Genomic DNA, 23,424 nt, shown 5'->3' on the forward strand with positions numbered 1-23,424 from the left:
CACTCACAAAATGTAGCAGATCATGTTTGTGTATGTGTATGTGTTTGTGTATCATGTTCTGATTTGTTATACGATTTCTTTCATTTATCTTAGTCTGACTACATAGCATGACTTTAGTGAAAATATACTCAATAGGAAAGTATATGTAGAAACTATACAGAATTGTATGCAGTCGTGGGGAGGGAGGGGGGTAGTGGGGCGTAGGTGGGTGTGATAAAATCACAATTGTATTGCAGTGATTGTTAAACATTAAAAAATAAAAAAAATAAAAAAATAAAAACTAATAAAACATTAAAACCACAAAAAAAAAAAAAAAAGAAAATGTGCTAGGCACAGTAATGGAGATATAAACAAGAGTCCCTATCCTTAAATAACATGCATTTTCCTGGTGGTAAACAATATGTACATAAATCAGTAAGAACAAAATTTTGGCATGGATGCAAGTGAAGAAAAGATGTCTTTGTACGGGGCAAAGTAAAGTTGCCCCTTGAAAGGAACCAGAGGTTCTAAAAGACAAGTAATTAAAAGAGAATATTCTTGGCATAGAAGAAATATGTATAAAAGAACTGAGAAAAAATATCACGGATAGAAAAGAGGAACTGTTCAATTAGGCTCGAAAATAGAATAAATGAAATGATGTAACATATGATTAACCTGTTTGTTTCAGTTTCCTCATCTGTAAATCTTGTACTGAGACTGTGTTGTGCTTTAAATGATATAGAAAGGGGAGGAAGAGCCAAGATGGCGGAGTAGAAAGATACACATATGCTAGCTCCAAACCCACAACCTATGAAACACCTGTAAAGAAGAACTCCCAACAAAACTGGGATCAGCAGAAGCCACAGAACAACAGAGTGGAGGAAATTTCTGTTCCAGAGAGACCTGAAAATCTTATGCAAAAGTTCTTTCATGCACCAGACCCGGAGCAGAGCCCAGCCCTGCCTTGTCTGCGCAGCACAGAGAGAAGCGGCTTCAGGGACAGAATCTCGAACAGCAGTACAGGTCCACCACCCACAGGTGCCAAAGGTCGGTGAGAGGGTCTCTTTGGCTAGTCGAGAGGGTAGTGGGGTGTCCCCATAACTCAGGCCCCCTCGGGAGGCAGCAGCGTAGGCAGCCACAGACAGGGGCTCACAAAGCAGGCAGGAGCTCAGATCCATTGTTGAAGGTCTCCACATAAACCCCCTGAGGGAATTGAGTCCCCTGTGGTGGCCCTGTCCCCATCTGAGCACCTGAACTTAATCTCACATTGAATAGCAGCCCTGTCCCCGCCCAAAGCCCTGAGGCTGGGAAGCAGCATTTGAATCTCAGACCCCAAGTGCTGACTGGGCAGATATGGAGGCGAGGTGGCGGTGGACAGGACACTCAGAAGTCAAGTCACTTGCTGGGAAAATGCCCAGAAAAGGGAAAAAAAATAAGACCATAGGAGGCTACTTTCTTGGTGAACAGGTATCGCCTCCTCTCCTTTCAGATGAGGAAGAACAATGATTATCTTCAGGGAAAGACACAGAAGTCAAGGCTTCTGTATCCCAAACAACCAGAATGAATTTTCCATGGGCTCAGGCCATGGAAGAGCTCAAAAAGGGTTTTGAAAATCAAGTTAGAGAGGTAGAGGAAAAACTAGGAAGAGAAATGAGAGAAATGCAAGAAAAGCACGAGAAGCAGGTCAACACCTTCCTAAAGGAGACCCAAAAAATGATGAAGAAAACAACACCTGGAAAAATAGGTTAACTCAATTGGCAAAAGAGGTTCAAAAAGCCAATGAGGAGAAGAATGCTTTCAAAAGCAGAATTAGCCAAATGGAAAAGGAGGTTCAAAAGCTCCATGAAGAAAATAGTTCTTTCAAAATTAGAATGGAGTAGATGGAGGCTAATAACTTTATGAGAAACCAAGAAATCACAAAACAAAACTAATAGAATGAAAAAAATAGAAGGTACTGTGAAGTATCTCATTGGAAAAAACAACTGACCTGGAAAATAGATCCAGGAGAGACAATTTAAAAATTATGGGACTACCTGAAAGCCATGATCAAAAAAAGAGCCTAGACATCATCTTTCATGAAATTATCAAGGAAAACTTCCCTGAGATTCTAGAACCAGAGGGCAAAATAAGTATCCAAGGAATCCACTGATCACCGCCTGAAAGAGATCCAAAAAGAGAAACTCCTAGGAACATTGTGGCCAAATTCCAGAGTTCCCAGGTCAAGGAGAAAATATTGCAAGCAGCCAGAAAGAAAGAATTCAAGTATTGTGGAAATAGAATCAGGATAACAGAAGATCTAGCAGCTTCTACATTAAGGGATTGAAGGGCATGGAATATGATATTCCAGAAGTCAAAGGAACTAGAACTAAAACCAAGAATCACCTACCAAGCAAAACTGAGTATAATACTTCAGGGGAAAAAATGGTCTTTCGATGAAATCAAGGACTTTCAAGCATTCTTGATGAAAAGACCAGAGGTGAAAAGAAAATTTGACTTTCAAACACAAGAATGAAGAGAACCATGAAAAGGTAAAGAGCAAAGAGAAGTCACAAGGGACTTTACTAAAATTGAACTGTTTACATTCCTACAAGGAAAGAAAATATTTGTAACTCTTGAAACTTTTCAGTATCTGGGTAGTTGGTGGGTTTACATACATACACACACACACACACACAGAGAACACAGAATGAATTGATTAGGATGGGGTCATATCTTTAAAAAAATGAAATTAAGCAGTGAGAGAGAAATATATTGGGAGGAGAAAGGGAGAAATGGAATGGGGCAAATTATCTCTAATAAAAGAGGCAGGAAAAAGACTTTTTAGTGGAGGGAAAAAGACAGGAGGTGAGAGAAAAACATGAAGTTTACTCTCATCACACTTGACTCAAGGAAGGAACAAAATACATTTTGGTATGAAAACCTATCTTACAAAACAGGAAAGTTGGGAGAAGGGGATAAGCAGGGTGGGGGAGATGATGGAAGGGAGGGCAATGGGAGGAGGGGGCAATTTGAAGTCAACACTCTTGGGGAGGGATAGCATCAAAAGATAGAATAGAAGCAATGGGGGCAGGATAGGATGGAGGGAAATATAGTTAGTCTTACACAACACGAATATTATGGAAGTCATTTGCAAAACTAGACAGATATGGACTATATTGAATTGCTTGCCTTCCCAAAGAGAATGGGTGGGGAGGGAGGGATGAAGAGAAGTTGGAACTCAAAGTATTAGGAACAACTGTTGAGTACTGTTCTTGCTACTAGGAAATAAGAAATACAGGTAATGGGGTATAGAAAGTTATCTGGGCCTACAGGACAAAAGGGAAGATGGGGACAAGGGAAGGGAGGGATGATAGAAGAGAGGGCAGATTGGTGATGGGGGCAATCAGAATGCTCAGTGTTTTGGGGTCAGGGAGGGGACAAATGAGGAGAAAATTTGGAACCCAAAATTTTGTGAAAATGTATGTTAAAAGTTAAATAAATAAATAAATAAAAATAAATGATGTAGAAAACAACTCATATATTCATCTGCATGCAACAGAGAACCACTGAAGCTTATTGAGCAGAGGAGTGATGCTGTCAAACTAGAACTTTAAGGATATATAGCCCCTATACCTCACAGTCTCAGACAATTTCTAAAGTCTTGATGCAAGACTTCATAGAAATCTTGCATGTAGATGCATATGCAAGACATATACTTTATTTTTAACTCCCTCTTTCCATCTGCAGTAGCTACAGGAAAATCTTATGGATTAATCACATGAGTTTCACCAAACATAGTTTAAAAGAAACCTCAGTTCCCATATGAGAACTCAAAGTAGTAACATGCAAATGAGATGAGGAACAACTTTTATTTTACTACCCAGAAAATAGAAAAGATGAAAAGTTATGTGCTCAAAAAAGCCCATCAACTCGCTATGAAATCTGATGAAACACGACCTTTCCATCTGCCTAAACTTTTGATATTTTAAATAGTGCATGTTGCCCAATTATTCATACACAAATCTTCCAAAATACATAGAATACCTTGTGATTTGTTGTTGTTGAGTCGTGTCTTCAGTTGTGTCTGACTTTTCATTACTATATTTGGAGTTTTCTTGCAAAGATATTGGTGTGCTTTGATATTTCCTTCCCCAGCTTATTTTACATATAAGGAAACTGAGGCAAAGAGAGTTAAGTGATTTGCTTAGGGTCAAATAGCTACTTAAAGTCTGAGGCTAGGTTTGAACTTCGGAAGAGCAGTCTTCTGAACTCCAGGCCTGACTGTGTTACTTAGCTGCCCTTAGATAACCCCAGATTTAAATATCATTTAAGAGTTGCTAAGTAAACAATTTGCTTCTCATCAAATCTGCACAGTCCTAAAACCTCATTAGCCCTGCTCTCTGAGCAGGACAGTGTTGAGGAACTATAGAAGTAACCCTCTTCTTTCTCCAAGCCACTTTTTTTGGATCAGGAAATGCCATACTCTATTTCAAAGATTCAGTCCTCAAACCCTCAAACTAAATGACACCCAAACATTGGAATTCAAAAACTTCAAATCACGCCTTTTTACCTAGGCTTGATTCTGGATTTGTACTACCAAAAAGAATGGATATCTTTTTTTTTTTTTTCAGGATTATATAGTTCAAAGTCATTGTCCTCATCTTGATTTTCCTCATTTCTAAAATGTGAAGGGTTGGGTTAAATGATCTTTAAGGCTCAATTCAATTATAAATCCTATTATCCTATCCAATTCCTTCTATTGCTGTTTCAAATGAAGCCTGGAAGCATAGAAAGGATGATGGGTAGATACCTGTCAGAGCAGGTAGGTAACATTGATTTAATCTTTGGAAGGATGCTTTATGGCAAGTTGCAAAATATTTACATTACTTCAGTAATATGCATATTACTGGCCATATTTCTCTAAGTCACAGTCCAAGAGGACAGAATACTTAATCTTTCCAAAAACGTTTTAATGAAAGCTCATAAACCTGTGGTCTGTCAGCAACCAAATTGAAAAACAACCATTAAAAGTATCTAGAGAGTGGTGCTTGTTAGACAGCAAACAACATAAATCTTTTTCTCCCTGAAAAGCCTGAGAGACTCCTCATTTCTGTGATAAAGCCTTTGAATATTTTACATATAATATGTGGTAGCAGAAAAGTAAATCTTTCTGTTCATGACAACTTGCTGCAAAGAAAGAATTAGCAAAAAAAATTTGCTTTGCTGTGTCCAATGTACATTCTCATGTGGTATTAATGTGAATTTGCTGGCACTAATGCAAATATTTACAGATGCATGTGTAATAATGTGACTTTCAAAAACTTAATTCATTCATGAAAATCATACAGGACAATCGATTACTTGCTGTTGAAATAGCAAACAGTGAGAAATCATTCACATAATTGAATGTGTGAGTGCTTTTCCCCCTCAGCTGAGAAATTTCTTTCTTTTCTACATGTTGAAATAAGGTCTCCTTCAAGATGTTCTTGGGAAAGGCAAGCACAATATTTTCTGAGAATAAAAAGCATGATACATTAGAAAGAAGTAGTTCTTTAGGCAGAGGACCAAATCCTTCTTCTGATGATTCCTTCCACCTCTATTATCTTGGCCAAATCATGTAATCTCTCTGGCCTTAAATTTTCTCACTAGTAATATGAATGAGTTACACTACATGACTCAAGGACACTTCCAGCTCTAGATGTATGATTCAGTCTCTAAAACCAAGAATATAGCCTATAGATTTTTATTCCATACTAAATTACAGTGTGTTTGTCAGTGGTATATAAGAAAGATAAATACGACATAAATAGAATAGCCATACAAACTAAAGCTATGGAACTGTATTTTTCCCATTTTCTTATGTCAGCATTTTTAGACACAGTCATTAAATAGCAAATCATGTTTTTCCATCCTTTTTCTTTGATTTTTTTTTGTCAATTTCATTAGACCTGTATTTAGTCAGTTTGAAAGCAATTGGAAGAGGTGAGCAGATGTCAAATTAGTAATGAAACTTGAAGTGTGTGATATTTTTGAAGAAACTGCATTGTGCTATTGTCAAGTACATTTCTAAATGAAAATAGGTCCAAACATAGAAAGGTTGAGCAATCAGATATGGTAATATCTGATATTAATTCTAAAATTGTAGGCATAAGATTAATGAATACTTTAATAAATTAATATCTATTGAATTCAGGGTAGTGAATGGACTTCTTAGCTTGATGTACAGAAAGAGAAAAGAAAGATAATCCCTCACATGGAAAATTTTAAAATTTTAAGGAAATGAGAAGGCAGAGAAAGTATTTTTAATGAGGATTCCATAAAGATTGAAAACAGACTGGTGAGAAAAAAAAAAGTGTTGCATAAGCCTCTTCTATTGGCACATTTTCTTTCTAGTCTTCAGACATTTCAAGATCTTTCTCTATACCATTTTTTATGTTTCTGGATATCTTCCAACAAATATTTCACAGTGCGTGTTTCATAGTGTTCATGTAAAGGGAAAGTCTTTGGTGGTTGTGAAGCCATGTCAGCTTTTCCAAATGGAAAATGATTTAAGTGAAATATAAGAAAAATTCGTTTTTTTGATACGTCTGATAAGAAAAGAAAGGTGGTACTGGGATAGCAAATTTTTGCTATTCAATATGTTCTTTGCCTTCAGGAAGAGGACATATGTTTCTACATTTATTACAGAAGTTCCGTCTGATTAAAAACAATCATTTAGTTTTTTTTTTTTTTATCCTCAAACTTTGCATAGAATAGTAGTTTGAAAAACACCTGTTGAATTGGTGAGATTATTGTAAATATGCATATAATACATATGAAGTGCCAAGGTATGCTTTACAAGGTGGTTAACCAAGTAAGTATTCTTATAGCTGTTACTGTATAGTGGAAAGAACCCTGGAGTTATAAAAATGTAGACAGATTCATGGTTTTTAGAAATGTGATCTTGAGCAATTCACTTACATTTTCTGAGATTTTTCAGTGTGTATAGCCTTGTGTATACTGTCCACAGTTATTGGGCAGAGCGGGTAAATTTTCTGCTATAGGATGAATGTTTGTTTGTTTGTTTGTTTTTCAGAAATTCGTACTATAGCCACAAGGCACAATAGAAATGCTAATTATTAATGCTCACCTTACATTCCATCCAAAAATTATGGAAAAAAAAACAAAAGGAGGTTTTCATCAGTTATAATCAGTCAGTTCCACTTGAAATCATTTTCTCTGAAATCAAGCCATTTCCATAGTCCTAGAGATGTCATGGTTATTAATATTTTCTTTATCAGTCTTTCAAAGGTCTGATATTTACTAGCTGTATACCTGTGGACAAGTCATTTTCTTTTTCTGGTCTCAATTTCTTAATATATAAAATATCATAATGAGAAGAAGTTATTTCTAAGACTTCTTCTAGCCATAAATTCTAAGTATGTTTTTCCTATGCATATGTGTACATATACACATATATGTGTATATGTACACATATGTTTATATAAATATATACATGTATACATATATGTATTAGCTATAGTCTAGTATATCTTATTAATGATTAATATATTTGCATTGTTTTATGTACTCATCTGAAAAATGAAGAGCTCAAATTATACAACTTTCTGACTCCTAAATAAAAGATAAAAATGTTAATTTGATGAGCCTGAGTAATCAATGTGAGCACACATTGCTATAGATAACTAAGATGCTCAAAATTATTGAGGAGTATCAGGCTATCTCCCTCTATTCTAACTTTCCTTATGTTTCTGTGTATTTATAATTGAAGTTTCTATAAACTTACAGTAACATTACTGCACAAAATGTCTTGATGTTAAAGTGTTGTTTCTTCTAGTCTATCACAAAACATATGAGTTCACATAAACATGCACAGTCATACCCTTAGCTGACTGAGGCCTCGAGTTTTACTTTTTCTTGTATATTAGAGTACACAGGCATTGTAAATCTACATATCTAAAATTTCTCTTGTACTATGCATGAAGAAATCCTGCCCTTTCAGTCATCAATAATTCTGTTTTGAATAGTATTTGAAATTTCATAAAGGAGTGGATGGATTTATGTCTTCTCTCTCCTGAAGAAAAAATAAAATATTATTTCACAAAATATGGATTGGATATTTGCTTCCCTTACTTTTTAATTCTGGATAATTTGCATTAATTTAGAAAATCAATTTCAAAATAGAGGTAGATACTTTATCAAATTCTACTTCAGAAGCTGAAGGAGGTAAATTCTAAGGACTTAATCTTCCAAACCCAGTCACGACATAACAGTATTCATGGAAATCAATAAAAAAAATTAGCATAGGGTAGAGAAATAAAATATATGTTAGAAAATATGGTTCAGGATTAAGCAAAGAAAGACATAAAAGACTTGTAGACTATGCACAAAACAACAATATGAATATATAATTCTGTCTTCAAGAAGAGAGTTGGAAGGATCACTAAACATCATGAACAAAAGCCCAATGATAATGAAATTATCTAATGTTAGCAAAGTGGAAATTACTAACCACTGATATGAAAATCACATTTGAAATCAGTTCTTTGGAACAATAATAATATTTATACCAGACAACATACTCATGCACACATACACACAAAATCACATGTAGAAAACCTGTATAGAATGTGGCAAAATATTGAAAATAATAAAGCTTCAGCTTTAAAGCTATCAGAAAGAGGAGAAAACACCCAAAATGATGGTGAGTAGAGGAGTGGTAAATAGTGTGTGATATTTATTAGTTAAATAAAAGTCATGGAGATAATTATGGAACAGCTGACTTAGATGTGGAAAGAAATCCTAAGGTCAACTAGTTCAATTATTTTACTGATCAAATGGAGACTCTCAGAGGGTGACATGCTCAAGGTCACAGAGATAGTATATGGGCCAAATCTCACAATCATTTCAGTGAGTCCTATGGTATCAGTCACTAATAACTGATATTCTATTTTCTCATTATTTTAAAAAGTTCCATGAATATGAGTGGTTCATATATTAATGTCATCCTTAATGAAATGATCAGAAATTTAATACAATAATGAACTTAAAGATACTCGTTAAAACTATCACTAATTGGCTCAAAAGCAATCCAGCTCAGACTCTGTCTAGGTGGGATTGTGTCTGGCCCGTTTGTGAATACAAGCGTTACAAATGCTTAGGCTTCTTAAGAGGCAACCCAATTAGGCGAATCCTTAATAAACTTTGTTTTCTTTGGTTCTAAGAAAGCTTGAGTCGAATTCATTTTTTTTTATTTAACTTTTAACATTTATTTTCACAAAATTTTGGGTTACAAATTTTCTCCCCTTTCATCCCCTCCCCCCTCCAAACCCAAGCATTCTAATTGCCCCTGTGACCAATCTGCTCTCCCCTCTATCCTCCCTCCCTGCCCTTGTCTCCATCTTCTCTTTTGTCCTGTAGGGCCAGATAGCTTTCTTGACCCCTTAACCTGTATTTCTTGTTACCCAGTGGTAAGAACATTACATTTGATCCTAACACTTTGAGTTCCATCTTCTTTATCTCCCTCCCTCCCCACCCCTTTCCCTTGGAAGACAAGCAATTCAATATAGGCCAAATCTGTTTAGTTTTGCAAATGATTTCCATACTAGTTGTGTTGTATAGGACTAAGTATATTTCCCTCCATCCTATCCTGTCCCCCATTACTTCTATGTTCTTATGGTCCTTTCCCTCCCCATGAGTGTTGACCTCGGATTGCATTCTCCTCCCCATGCCCTCCCCTCCATCCTCCCCCCCACCCTGCTTGTGCCCCTGTCCCCCATTCTCCTGTATTATGAGATGGGTTTTCCTATCAAAATGAGTGTGCATTATATTCTTTCCTTTAGTGGAATGTGATGAGAGTAGACCTCGTGTTTTTCTCTTGCCTCCCCTCTTTATCCCACCACTAATAAGTCTTTTGCTTGTCTCTTTTATGAGAGATAATTTGCCCCATATAACTTCTCCCTTTCTCCTCCCAATATTTCTCTCTCACTGCTTAATTTCATTTTTTTTAAGATATGATCCCATCCTCTTCAATTCACTCTGTGCACTCTGTCTCTATGTATGTGTGCGTGTGTGCATGTGTGTGTGTGTGTACTCCCACCCAGTACCCAGATACTCCAATGTTTCAAGAGTTACAAATATTGTCTTTCCATGTAGGAATGTAAACAGTTCAACTTTAGTAAGTCCCTCATGACTTCTCTTTGCTGTTCACCTTTTCATGGTTCTCTTCATTCTTGTGTTAGAAAGTCAAATTTTCTTTCTAACTCTGGTCTTTTCATCAGGAAAATTTGAAAATCCTCTATTTCATTGAAAGACCATTTTTTCTCCTGAAGTATTATACTCAGTTTTGCTGGGTAGGTGATTCTTGGTTTTAGTCCTAGTTCCTTTGACTTCTGGAATATCCTATTCCATTCCCTTCTATCCCTCAATGTAGAGGGAGCTAGATCTTGTGTTATCCTGATTGTATTTCCACAATACTTGAATTGTTTCTTTCTAGCTGCTTGCAATATTTTCTCTTTCATTTGGGAATTCTGTAATTTGGCCACAATGATCCTAGGAGTTTCTCTTTTTGGATCTCTTTCATGCGGTGTTCTGCGGAATCCTTGAATATTTATTTTGCCCTCTGGTTCTAGAATCTCAGGGCAGTTTTCCTTGATAATTTCATGGAAGATGATGTCTAGGCTCTTCTTTTGATCATGGTTTTCAGGTAGTGCCAGAATTTTTACATTGTCTCTCCTGATTCTATTTTCCAGGTCAGTTGTTTTTCCAATGAGATATTTCACATTATCTTCCATTTTTCGAATCTGCAAGCTATGTTCTGTAATATCTGTCTTTCTCATAAAGTCCTTATCGTCCATCTGTACCAATCCAGTTTTGAAAGATCTATTTTCTTCAGTGAGCTTTTGAATCTCCTTTTCCATTTGGTTAATTCTGCTTTTTTTTTTTTATTTTGTAATGTTTAACAGTCACTGCCATACAATTGTGATTTTATCCCCCCCACCTACCCCCCACTCCCCTCCTCCCTCCCCATGACTTCATACAATTCTGTATAGATTCTACATATACTTTACTATTGAGTATATTTTCACTATAGTCATGCTATGTAGTCAGACTAAGATAAATGAAAGAAATCGTATAACAAATCAGAACATGATACACAAACACATACACATACACAAACATGATCTGCTACAATATGTGAGTGACTTCCATATTTCTCTCTCTGAGTGTGGCAGGCATTTTGCCTTGAGATCCTCCATTGGGATTTTTTTTTTTTGGTAAGAAGTTCTTGTGTTATTACAAAAATCTAAGTCTACCAGAAAAAACTCTCACACACTGTGGTTGTTGCTGTGCATAAAGTTCTCCTGGTTCTGCTCATTTCACTCAGCATCAGGTCATATAAGTCCTTCCAGGCCTCTCTGAAGTCTTCTTGTTCATCATTTCTTATGGCACAATAGTACTCCATTACATTCATATACCATAATTTATTCAGCCATTCCCCAATTGATGGACATCCCCTTGACTTCCAGTTTTTGGCAACTACATAGAGTGCTGCTATAAATATTTTTGTACATGTGGGACCCTTTCCCATTTTTATGATCTCTTGGGGATATAGTCCTAGTAACGATATTGCTGGGTCAAAGGGTATGCACATTTTTGTAGCCCTTTGGGCATAGTTCCAAATTGCTCTCCAGAATGGTTGGATGCGCTCGCAGCTCCACCAACAATGAATTAGTGTTCCAACTTTCCCACATCCTCTCCAGCATTTATCATTTTCTTGTTCTGTCATGTTTGCCAATCTTATAGGTGTGATGTGGTACCTCAGAGTTGTTTTCATTTGCATCTCTCTAACCAATAGTGATTTAGAACATTTTTTCATATGATTATAGATAGCTTTAATTTCTTCCTCTGAAAATTGCCTGTTCATATCCTTTGACCATTTATCAATTGGGGAATGACTTGTATGATTGTACATTTGGATCAGTTCTCTATATATTCTAGAAATGAGGCCTTTATCCCCGAGCTTAGCTGTAAAAATTCTTTCCCAATTTACTACATCCCTCCGGATTTTGGTTGCATTGGGTTTGGTTGTGCAAAAACTTCTCAGTTTAATGTAATCAAAGTTATCCATTTTGCATTTCATAATGCATTTTATCTCTCCTTTAGTAAAGAATTCTTCCCTTCTCCATAGATCTGATAAATACACTATTCCTTGCTTCTCCAGTTTATTCATGGTATCAATGTTTATACCTAAATCATGTACCCATTTGGACTTTATTCTTGTGTACGGTGTCAGGTATGGGTCTATGCCTAATTTCCGCCACACTGTTATCCAGTTTTCCCAGCAATTTTTGTCAAACAATGAGTTCTTATCCCAGAAGCTGGGGTCCTTGGGTTTATCAAACAGAAGGTTGCTATATTCCTTGGCTACTGCATCTTGAGTGCCAAGTCTATTCCACTTGTCTACCTCTCTGTTTATTAGCCAATACCAAGTGGTTTTAATAATTGCTGCTTTATAGTACAGTTTGAGGTCTGGTAGCGCTAGGCCACCTTCCCAAGCATTAATTCTGCTTTTGAAAGCATTCTTCTCCTCATTGGCCCCTTGCACTTCCCTTGCCAACTGAGTTAGTCTAGTTCTCAAGGTGCCAATTTCTTCAAGATTTTTTTGGTTCTCCTTTAGCAGGGAGCTGATCTGCTTTTCATGCTTCTCCCTCATTCCTCTCATTTCTCTTCCCAGTCTTTCCTCCACCTCTCTAACTTGATTTTCAAAATTCCTCTTGAGCTCTTCCATGGCCCAAGCCCATTGGGTGGGCTGGAACACAGAATCCTCGATTTCTGTGTCTTTGCCTGATGGCAAGCATTGTTCCTCCCCATCAGAATGGAAGGGAGGAAGTTTCTTTTCTCCGAGAAAGTACCCTTAATAGTTTTATTTCTTTTCCCTTTCCTGGGCATTCTCCCCAGCCAGTGACCTGACCTCTGAATGTTCTCCTCACACCCTCCTCCCCTCCTGGTCCTCCCAGCCAGTGTTTGGGAACTGAGATTCAAATGCTGCTTCCCGCCTTAGGATTTTTGGCAGGGGCAGGGCTGCTATTCAGTGTGAGAATTAAGTTCAGGTGGTCAGGGGCAGGGCCACCTCTCTGGCTCAGTTCCCTCTGGGGGTTTATGTACAGACCTTCCACAATGGATCCAGGCTCCCGCCCATTTGGGGAGCCCCTGTCTGAAGTCGCCTCTCAGCTTCTATCTCCTGGGGGGGCCCGAGACATGGGGGCACCCCACTCCCCTCTCGACCCGCCAAAGACACTCTCTCACCTACCCCCATCAGTCACCTGTTGGTGGGGGGGCTTGTGCCACTGCTGGAGATCCCGTCCCCGTAGCCCGCTCGGATATTTTCCTCACCGTGTCGCTGCCCCGGTAGGGCTGCCCTCTGCTCCCCATCCCGGCACCCAGTCCACGGCGAGAAGGACCCCATGCGAGAGGTTTGGAGGTCTCTCCAGAACAGAAATCTCCCTCGCTCCAATATTCCGTGGTCTCTGGCTGCAGAATTCGCCCTGGGTTGGTCCCCTCTAGCCGTTCTGTGGTTTGTGGGTTCGGAGCTGTGTGTATGTGCGTCTTTCTACTTCACCATCTTGGCTCCACCCCCTTGAGTCGAATTCATTCGAGCATGACCCGGACCGTTGGTATTTTGGGGTCCCCCATCACCCCTCAACCTCTTCATTTTTGGTTCCCTGATCCGGATAGCTGCTAATCTCAAATTCTTCTGCTCAAACTGGAAGGTATATAAGCCTCCCCTCTCTTTATCCCCTACTTGCTCTCCAAGCACCTTGGAAGTGGATTTTCGGACCTGGCTTCAGGTCCCAGTGTCAGGCTAAGTCTCTGAACTTTCTGGGCGCTAGAGAGTTAGAGACTCAGGTGGTCGGTCCATTGGTTAGGCAGTGGACCCGGGAATTCTCTGAATTTCCTGAGAGCAAGGAAATCGGGGAAAACTTGGTTACTTTTTCTGTGTGTGCCTAAGTCTCTGAACTTTCTGAGCACTAGAAGGTAAGAGAAACGTCAATTAAAGGGATGCCCAATTCTCTGGATTTCCTGGGCACAAGGAAATCAGGGAAAGCTCGGTTATTTTTTGTCCTCTTGTGTTTTTTTCTCAAGGCTTACTTCCACGTCCTCCTTTAAGGGGGGGGGGAGGACTTCCAGCCCCAAAGGGAAAAAAAAATGGGTCAAAATTCATCAATTCCAAGGAATTCGCCTTTAGGCTGTCTTTTACAAAATTCGGAAAAATTTAACTGCTCTAAAGACCTTAAAAAGAAAAAGTTGGTATTCTTTTGCAACACACTTTGGCCTCAGTATCACCTGGAGTACAACGAAGTGTGGCCCATATTTGGGACCTTATAAAGTGATATTCTTTTAAAATTACAATTATATTGCCTCCAAAAGGGAAAATGGATAGAAATACCTTATGTAAGGGCCTTCGTGGAACTCTCTCAGGACCCCATTCTCAGAACAGATTGTAAGATGCTTTTAGCTAGAGATGTCCCACAGAAGGGAAATCGGGGTGAATTGGATGTTTTGGATGACCCCCTGTTTATGGCTCCTAGGGTCTCGGCTTCACTTCCTCCCCTATCTCTGTTCCCAACCCCCGATCAGTTCCCAGCCATGGGCCTTGCTGGGGTGCTTCCCTCTGCAGCCCCTCTCACTGGGGCCACATTCACTCAGACCTCAGGCCCCAACCCCATCGCAGTCTCTACAGCATCACTGCATGTAACTCACCCCTCCTTGAGGACCCTACCTCAGTCCCCAACTATAGGCCTTGCTGGGGTACCCTCCTTTGCAGCCCCTCTCACTGTGGCAATATTCACTCAGGCCTTAGGCCCCGCTCCCGTGGCATTCTCTGGGGCATCTCCCCCTTTGATCCCTACTCTTCCTCAGGTACCCACGTATCTTTCCCCTTGCCAGCTAGATCCCCTGGCCCTGCAGCCTAATCCAGTTCAGCTGGCACTCCCCAGCCCCTCCTTCACAAGAAGTGGGACTTCCTATCTTTCTCCACAAGCCCCTGTCCCCACTGGGCCATCAGGGCTGTTTCCCTTGAGAGAAGTACCTACCCCACCCAGTGGGACAACCAGGATGTGTGTTCCATTCTCTCTTTTGGATCTCACCCAGATTAAATAGAAACTGGGGAGATACTTCAAAGACCCCACTAGGTTTACTGAGGGCTTTAGGGACATATCCCTACAATTTGAACTTTCTTGGAAGGATCTGCATATTCTTTTCTCTGTCTGTTGTACCGTTGAGGAGAAGGGGAGAATTTGGGAACATGCCCAAAAGTTTGGGGATCATATGGCTAGCAATAATCCCATAAAATACCCCCCAGGAACAGCTGCTGTTCTCACGGGTGACCCCAGATGGGGCTATCAAAGGAGTGAGGACGGGGAAAAGAGAGACCTTATGGTAATTTGCCTGTTAGAAGGCCTAAAAACTGCATTTCAAAAACAAGTAAATTTTCAAAAAATTAGGGGAATTACTCAGGGAGAAAAGGAAAACCCAGCCCTTTTTCAAAACAGGCTAGCAGAAGCTATTAAAAAGCATACAAATTTGGATCCTGACTCCATAGAAGGGGCAGTAATCCTTAGCATATATTTTATTAATCAGTCTGCCCCAGATATTAGGAGGAAACTGCAGAAATTCGCAATGGGACCCCAAACACCTCAAGCCCAGTTACTGGAGATGGCCTTTGGAGTCTTTAACAACAGAGACTTCATTGCAGCGGAGGAAAGAGAATGAAGGAGAAGGGCTAGGGCCAGGGAGCATGCCCAATTCTTGGCTGCTGCCTTGGCCAGGAAAAGACCCAGGGAGCACCCCTCTAGGGCACCCCCTTGGAGGAAGGCTAGCTACTTGGGCAGTGGGGAAACCTGCTTTCATTGCCACAAGGAGGGTAACTGGTCCAAGGAGTGCCCCTCCAGGGCGCCCCCCCAGAGGGAGCCCCAGAAACCAATGCCGGTGGAACCATGCCCATGTGACCAGGAGGGATATGGGAGGAAAGATTGCCCCTCAGGTGGAAAAAGTGGTGGAGCCGCCCCCCCAGTACCCTGTCCTCCAGTCTTCTTAAGACTTGGAACATCGGGAAAACCTGGATGCTAGCAGTGCTCCTGCTTTCTCCACCTCTCTCATCAAGCCCTGGGCAAAAGCGAAGGCTGAAGGTAAGGTTATCCACTTTAACATGGCTAAATTCTCTGCTTTAACCAGTCACTCAGGCCCTACCCGTCCCTTGACCCCTTGGGTCATAGGCATTGAAGGGCAAACTAAGGAATGTCTCCAGACAAACCCCTTCCCCAACCTACTTGAGAATCTGTTGTTTAAACACTCCTTCCTTATGCTCTCCTCTGACCCTGCCCCCTTGTTGGGAAGGGACCTGATGGTGAAATTGGGAAGTCAATTTTCTCTAGTTAAACCTCCCATCTCCCTTTTGCTGCTGTTCACTATGTCTTTCCAGGTTTGCCTGAGAGTGTGGGAGACAGTCAGGCCAAATATTTGGAACACTGGAATTCCAGAGAGAGCTACTTTTGCCACCCCAGCCATTGTTAGTCTCCCAGACCCAAAAGTGTTCCCCCATCTCAGCCAGTATCTGATTAAGACTGAGACCTGGGAAGGACTACAACCTTTAATTGAAAAATTCCTTAAGTATAGAATCTTTGTCCCTTGTTCATCTCCTTGCCACACTGCAACCCTTCCCACAAAAAAGGCTAATGGAGAATACTCAGAATTTATTTTTGCTTTTGAATGTACTTGTCCTGGGGAATCAAGTCCATATCAGTTAACATGGACAGTCTTGCCCCAAGGGATTTGAGATAACCCTCATTTATTTGGCCAGGCTTTGGGAAGGGATGTAAGGCACCCGAAACTAGCAGTCAGTAGCTTAATTCAGTATGTGCATGATATTCTTATTTGTAGCCCCACACAGGTGGGTTCTTTGGCTGCTGCCACAGAAGCCCTTAATTTCTTAGACATTCGAGGCAACAGGGTCTCTTTGAACAAAGTCCAGATAGCATACCATAAGGCATCTGGGCAATGAACTCACACCCACCTCTCTCTCCTTAACCTCTGAGAGAAAAAGGACAATCCTGTCTATCCCTGTTCCAGCTACTAAGAAACAAGTACAAGTATTTTTAGAAATGACTAGATTTTGTAGACTCTGGATTTCTAATTTTGACTTTATTGCTAAACCCCTTTATGACCCTACTTAGGGCATTGACTCGGACCAGGCTAGTTTTTGAGACTCTGAAAACTAATTTGACCACCACCCCATCACTAGTCCTACCCAATCTGGGAAAACCTTTCACTCTGTACGTGGATGAAAGAGAGAACAGGCTTTGGAAGTCTTAACCCATTCCTTAGGATCTGACTCCAGGCCAGTTGATGTTTTCATGTACTCAAAATATGTTTTCCTTGTTCTACACACCTATGGAGCAATCTGGAAAGAAAGGGGATATCTGACAGCAAAATATTCCCTTATCAAACATACCCTTCTATGTTTTGGCCTTGCCATAGTCATCTTTAATTCTCTCCAGAGAAATTATCTTTTATGCCAGGGAAGTTGTCTTTTCTTTACACTCCTTTTGTACCTGTTTGGTGTGCGTTTGCCTAACCTCCTTGCCAGGTTTGTCTTTTCCAGGGTGCAAGCCATCAACTTCCAGATGACAGCCCAGGCTATATACCAACCTCTGAATTCTAGGTATCCAGCCCACTGGACCTGGCACCACCCAGATTCTGAAATCTGACCCCTTGAACAGGACCCGTTGAGGCAGGGACAGCTCTATGCCCCTTGCCAGCAGGAAGAAGTTTCAGAAACTGAGACCTTCGCCCTTTTCCCCAAAAGAATTTGGGTTCAATCTGTTTGAGGCATTTGGGTTCAATCTGTTTGAGGCTGGAATGATGGGGTTCAGACTCTGGGAACTTCCTTGAGCTCCCCTGGAATTTCCTCACTGAACCTAGCTTTTCATACTCAAATTGAGCTCTCTTTGCTTCTCCTCATAGAATCTGACTTTTCATGCTCAAATTGATCTCTTCCTGTATCTCCTCACAGAATCTGGCCTTTCATACACAAATCTGTGATCATTGTCTGTTATCCCTTGATTGCCTTACCTGTTTCCCACCCAAACCCTCCATTATCTATCTTCTGATAGCCTCCAGGTGTTTCCAGTCTTTGACCCTCCTTGGACTTCTCCTCAAGACCCTTCCTAAACCCCTCCTCCCATCACTCTGGACTACAAGACCACCACCACCACCCCCCCCCAGGTCCCTCCTAAACTCTTTTCTGTATTTAAGTCCCACCTTGCCTCCATGAAGACGCTCATATGCAATCCAGCTCAGACTCTGTCTAGCTGGGATTGTGTCTGGCCAGCTTGTGAATACAAGCGTTACAAATGCTTAGGCTTCTTAAGAGACAGCCCAATTAGGTGAATCCTTAATAAACTTTGCTTTCTTTGGTTCTAAAAAAAAAAAGTTATCACTAATTGTTTTTCCTTGGTTAAGAATTAACAAAAAGAAGAAACACTTTTTCCTCACTTAATCAAAATATAGCAGAGATTACTCCATTATGAGTTCTCCTATGGATATAAAATTATTTTAGTATTTCATATATATGTCCTATTATTTTTTAAATTTAAGGTGCTTCAATGTGTTGTACATAATATTAACTGACAACTAATTATCTCCATATCAGTAATTGGGTCATTTCCTTATTACTTCTCATTCGACTTCTGATTACACATAAGTTAATAAAAATATCTATTTTCTCTGATTAATTGATAAAAAATTGTTCCCCTACCTCTCCCTCCTTCTTCCCTCAAGACGCTATATAATCTTACACAGGTTCTACACATACATTCCTATTAGATACATTTTCACCTTAGACATGTTGCATAGAAGAATTAAAATAAATGGGGAAAACCATAACACAAAACAAAACATAAGATAAGAGAAAATGGTCTGCTTCATTCTGCAATCCAGTTCCAAAGTTCTTTCCCTGAATATGGAAGGGGTTTTGCCTCAAGAGTTCATTGAAATTTTTTAGGTACATGCATTGTTGTGAAGGACTAAGTTTACCAGAAAAATTCCTCACACACTGTGGTTGTTACTGTGCATAAAGTTCTCCTGGTTCTGCTTCTTTCACGCAGCACGAGTTCATATAAGTCTTTCCAGGCCTCTCTAAAGTGTTCCTCTTCATCATTTCTTATAGCACAATAGTATTCCATTACATTCATATACCACAACTTGTTCAGTCATTCCCAAGTTGGTGGATATCCCCTTGATTTCCAGTTCTTGGCCACCACAGAGATAGTTGCTATAAATATTTCTGTACATGTGGGACTCTTTCTTATTTTTATAATCTCTTAGGTATACACTCCTAGAAGCAATATTTCTGGGTCAAAGGGTATGTATATATTTGTAGCCCTTTAAACATAGTTCCAAATTGCTCTCCAGAATGGTTGAATCAGTTCACAGCTCCACTAACAAAGAATTAGTGTTCCAAATCTCCCACATCTTCTCCAACATTTATCATCTTCCTGTTTTGTCATGTTAGCCAATCTGATAGGTGTGATGTGGCACCTCAGAGTTGTTCTGATTTGCATCTCTATCATCCAAAGTGATTTAGAGCCTTTTTTCATACGACTACAGATAACTTTAATTTTTTCCTCTGAAAACTGCCTGTTCATATCTTTTGACTATCTATCAACTGGAGAATTACTTGTATTCTTTTACACTGGACTCAGTTTTCTATATATTCTAGAAATAAGGCCTTTATCACAGACAGTAGTCAAAAAACTCTTTCCCATTTTTCTTGTTCCCACCTAATCTATGTGGCATTGGGTTTGTCTGTGCAAAACCTTTTTAATTTAATGTAATCAAAATTATCCATTTTGCACTTCATAATATTCTATATCTCTTGTTTCATGAAAAATTTCTCCATTCTCCATAAATCTAACAAATGCACTATTTTTGCTCCCCTAATTTGTTTATAATATCAGTCTTTATACCTAGATCATGTATACATTTGGAATTTACTCTTGCGTATGGTGTCAGGCATTGGTCCATGTCCAGTTTCTGACACAGTATCATCTGGTTTTCCCAGCAATTTTTGTCAAAAGGTAAGTTCTTATCCAAGAAGCTGGGATCCTTGGGTTTATCAAACAATAGATTGCTATGTTCATTGACTATTGTGTCTTGAGTACCGAGCCTATTCCACTGGCCTACTCCTCTACTTCTTAGCCAGTACTAAGTGGTTTTGATGATTTTTGCTTTATAATACAATTTGAAATCTGTTGGGTAGGCCACCTTCCCTAGCATTTCTTTTCATTAGTTCCCTTGATATTCTGGATCTTTTGTTCTTCCAGATGAATTTTGATAGCATTTTTCCTAGCTCTTGAAAATAAATATCTGGTAGTTTGATTGGTATGGCACTGAATAAGTAAATTAATTTCTATAAAATTGTTTTTTATATTATATTAGCTCAGCCTACCCACGAGCAACAGATGTTTTTCCACTTACTTAGATCTGACTTCATTTGTGTGAAGTGTTTTGTAATTGCTTTCATTTAGTCCCTGGGTTTGTTTTGGCAGGGAGACTCCCAGATATTTTATAGTTTCTACAGTAGCATTAAATTGGTTTTCTCTTTCTATCTCTTGCTTTTGGGCTTTGTTAATAATATATAGAAATGCAGATGATTTATGTGGTCTTGTTTTGTAACTTGCAACTTTGCCAAAGTGGTTTATTATTTCAAATAGTGTTTTACTTGATTCTCTGATATTCTCTAAGTATATCATCATATCATCTGCAAAGAGTGATGACATAGTTTCTTCTTTTCCTTTTCTAATTCCTTCAATTTCTTTTTCTTCTCATTGCTAAAGTTAACTTTGCTAGTACTATAAAGAGTAACAGTGGTGATAGTGGACATCTTTGTTTCACCTCTGATCTTATTGGAAATGCATCTAGCTTATCCCTAATGCATATAATGCTTTCTAATGGTTTTAGGTAGATACTGATTATTATTTTATGGAAAGTTTCATTTATTCCTATGCTTTACAGGATTTTCAATAGGATTGTATGTTTTATTTTGTCAAAAGCTTTTTCTGCATCTATTAAGCTAATCATGGAATTTCAGTTAGTTATGTTGTTGATATGATCAATAATGCTGATAGCTTTCCCAATATTGAACCAGTCCTGCATTCCTGGTTTAAATCGTACCTGATCATAATGTATGATTCTCAAGCTAAGTTGCTGTATTCTTTTGGCTACTATCTTACTTAAAATTTTTGCACCTATATTCATTAGATAAATTGGTCTGTAATTTTCTTTGTTTGTTTTGGCTCTTCCTGGTTTAGGTATCAGAGCCATATTTGTAACGTTTAAAAGAATTTGGACTCTTTCACCAATTTTCCCAAATCATCCATATGGTATGGGAATTAACTGTTTTTTAAATGTTTGATAAAATTCACTTTTAAATCCATCAGATGCTGGAGTCTTTTTTCCGAGGGAGCTCCTTGATGGCTTGTATAATTTCTTTTTCTGAGATGGGGTTATTTAAGTATTCAATTTTCTTTTCTGCTAATCTGGGCAATTTATATTTTTAAAAATATTCATCCATCTCACTTAGATTGCTGAATTTATGGGCAAAATAATTTCTAATTATTGTTTTATCTCCCTCCTCATTTCTATTTATCTTTCTTTCAATATCAAAACATAGTTTCATTGACTTAGATGAGTATAGATATTATTGTTTACACAATTAATCAGCAGCATAATGAATGACACTTACGACATGTTAGAATATACAAAGGATGTTGAGTATAAAATAAGGTACAGGCAGACTCATCCCTAAGTATCAAATGTCCTCGATGACTCTTCAATTCAAAAAAATGCACCTAAGAGTAACAAAGTAGCTTATTTCATGATACTTTATTTATGCCATATCTCCACAGGATTGTTTGAACTCGAATATTTCAAAACAAATCATAGTATGCCTTTTGCTTGGCATTTGTCATTTTTTCAGAAATGAAATTCTATTATTTTTTTGTTTTTGTTTTGTTTTGTTTTTATTTTCTGTGCCTCATGGTCTCATTCACCAAAAAGAATATCTATAACTCTTAGTCACAACTTAAAATTAACCATAATATTCCATTCCTTCGATGTGCAGGCTATGAGAAATGTATGTTTTCAACTCCGTTGAGCAATTCACTCCTCTATAAAACTCTTAATGATTTGAGGATGCACAACTTAGTGATCAGTACAAGTGCGAGGGAAGCCCATACAATGAAATCTGGATAGCCCCCCATGTATGTTAATGTTTGTGTACCTCCACTGGTGACTGATAATAGCTGGTATAATATGTATATATTTTTTCTTTTTTTCTCCACAATCTCATGATTCTGAAAATGTATTCTCTGGAAAAAAACAAAGACTGAGAAATATTTCAAATAATTTAGCATCTATTGGTCATCCTATAGAGTCATTATTCTCTACTCTTGGACATACTCTGAGATTTAGGCTTAAAACAGCCAAATTTAGCATTTCTCCCAGGAACAAAATAGATAACAACAAAAATAGAACAACATTTGGAAGACCACTCAGATAATGATATTCCGCAAAGTCTCAATGATTTGCCTCAAAGACACACCTAGATTTCTCGGTCTCACACTTGACAAAATTGATAGTTCTGCTAACATTATATGTGTTATATATAATAGCTAAATACACACACACACGCACACACATACATATACATATATATACATATATAGATATATATATACATACATGTATACATACATACATATACATGTGTATATATATATGTATGTATATACATATATATATAATCATCAGTCCAAATATTCAAGCTCTCTTTGATTTTATTTGCTACATACTTGCAGATTTAGGATGGAAGAGAAGCCAATGTAATTATTAAAGTTATTAGAAACAGCTGGTGTTCCCATGACTGCAAGATCAACCACATTTCTTCCTGACTAGCAATGCATTGCATCAAAATACACTGTGGTGAATATTATTTTCTAGAATTCTTTATGTCCATTAGTCTTTTGGTATATGCATTGGTATGGTAGGGTGTTCTGGATATAAATAGTTCTATGAAATATTAGTCCCCTAGTATACTTGTTTCCATCCTTTTAAAGGTTTTATTGCCATTCCATGTTGATTAATTTGTTTTTGAAAGGCAGTTGCAGTGTAGTTATGAGTGGTAATGCGGATTCATTTGTCACTGCCAGCCAAAGATTTGCCTTTCCATCAATTAAAATATACTTATATGTGAATATATTGGTTTCTTTCTAAATATGTTAGAAATGTATAACATAAAATTTTTAAAGTGTGGGAAAATCTTGTAAAACAATATGCCAACTTTTAATTTGAAATAACTTTTGCTATATTTCCTCAATATTGCTTTTTCTATTGGACTTCTATTTT

Source organism: Notamacropus eugenii, chromosome 6 (genome assembly GCF_028372415.1).
Source record: "Notamacropus eugenii isolate mMacEug1 chromosome 6, mMacEug1.pri_v2, whole genome shotgun sequence".
Taxonomy (NCBI): Eukaryota; Metazoa; Chordata; class Mammalia; order Diprotodontia; family Macropodidae; genus Notamacropus; species Notamacropus eugenii.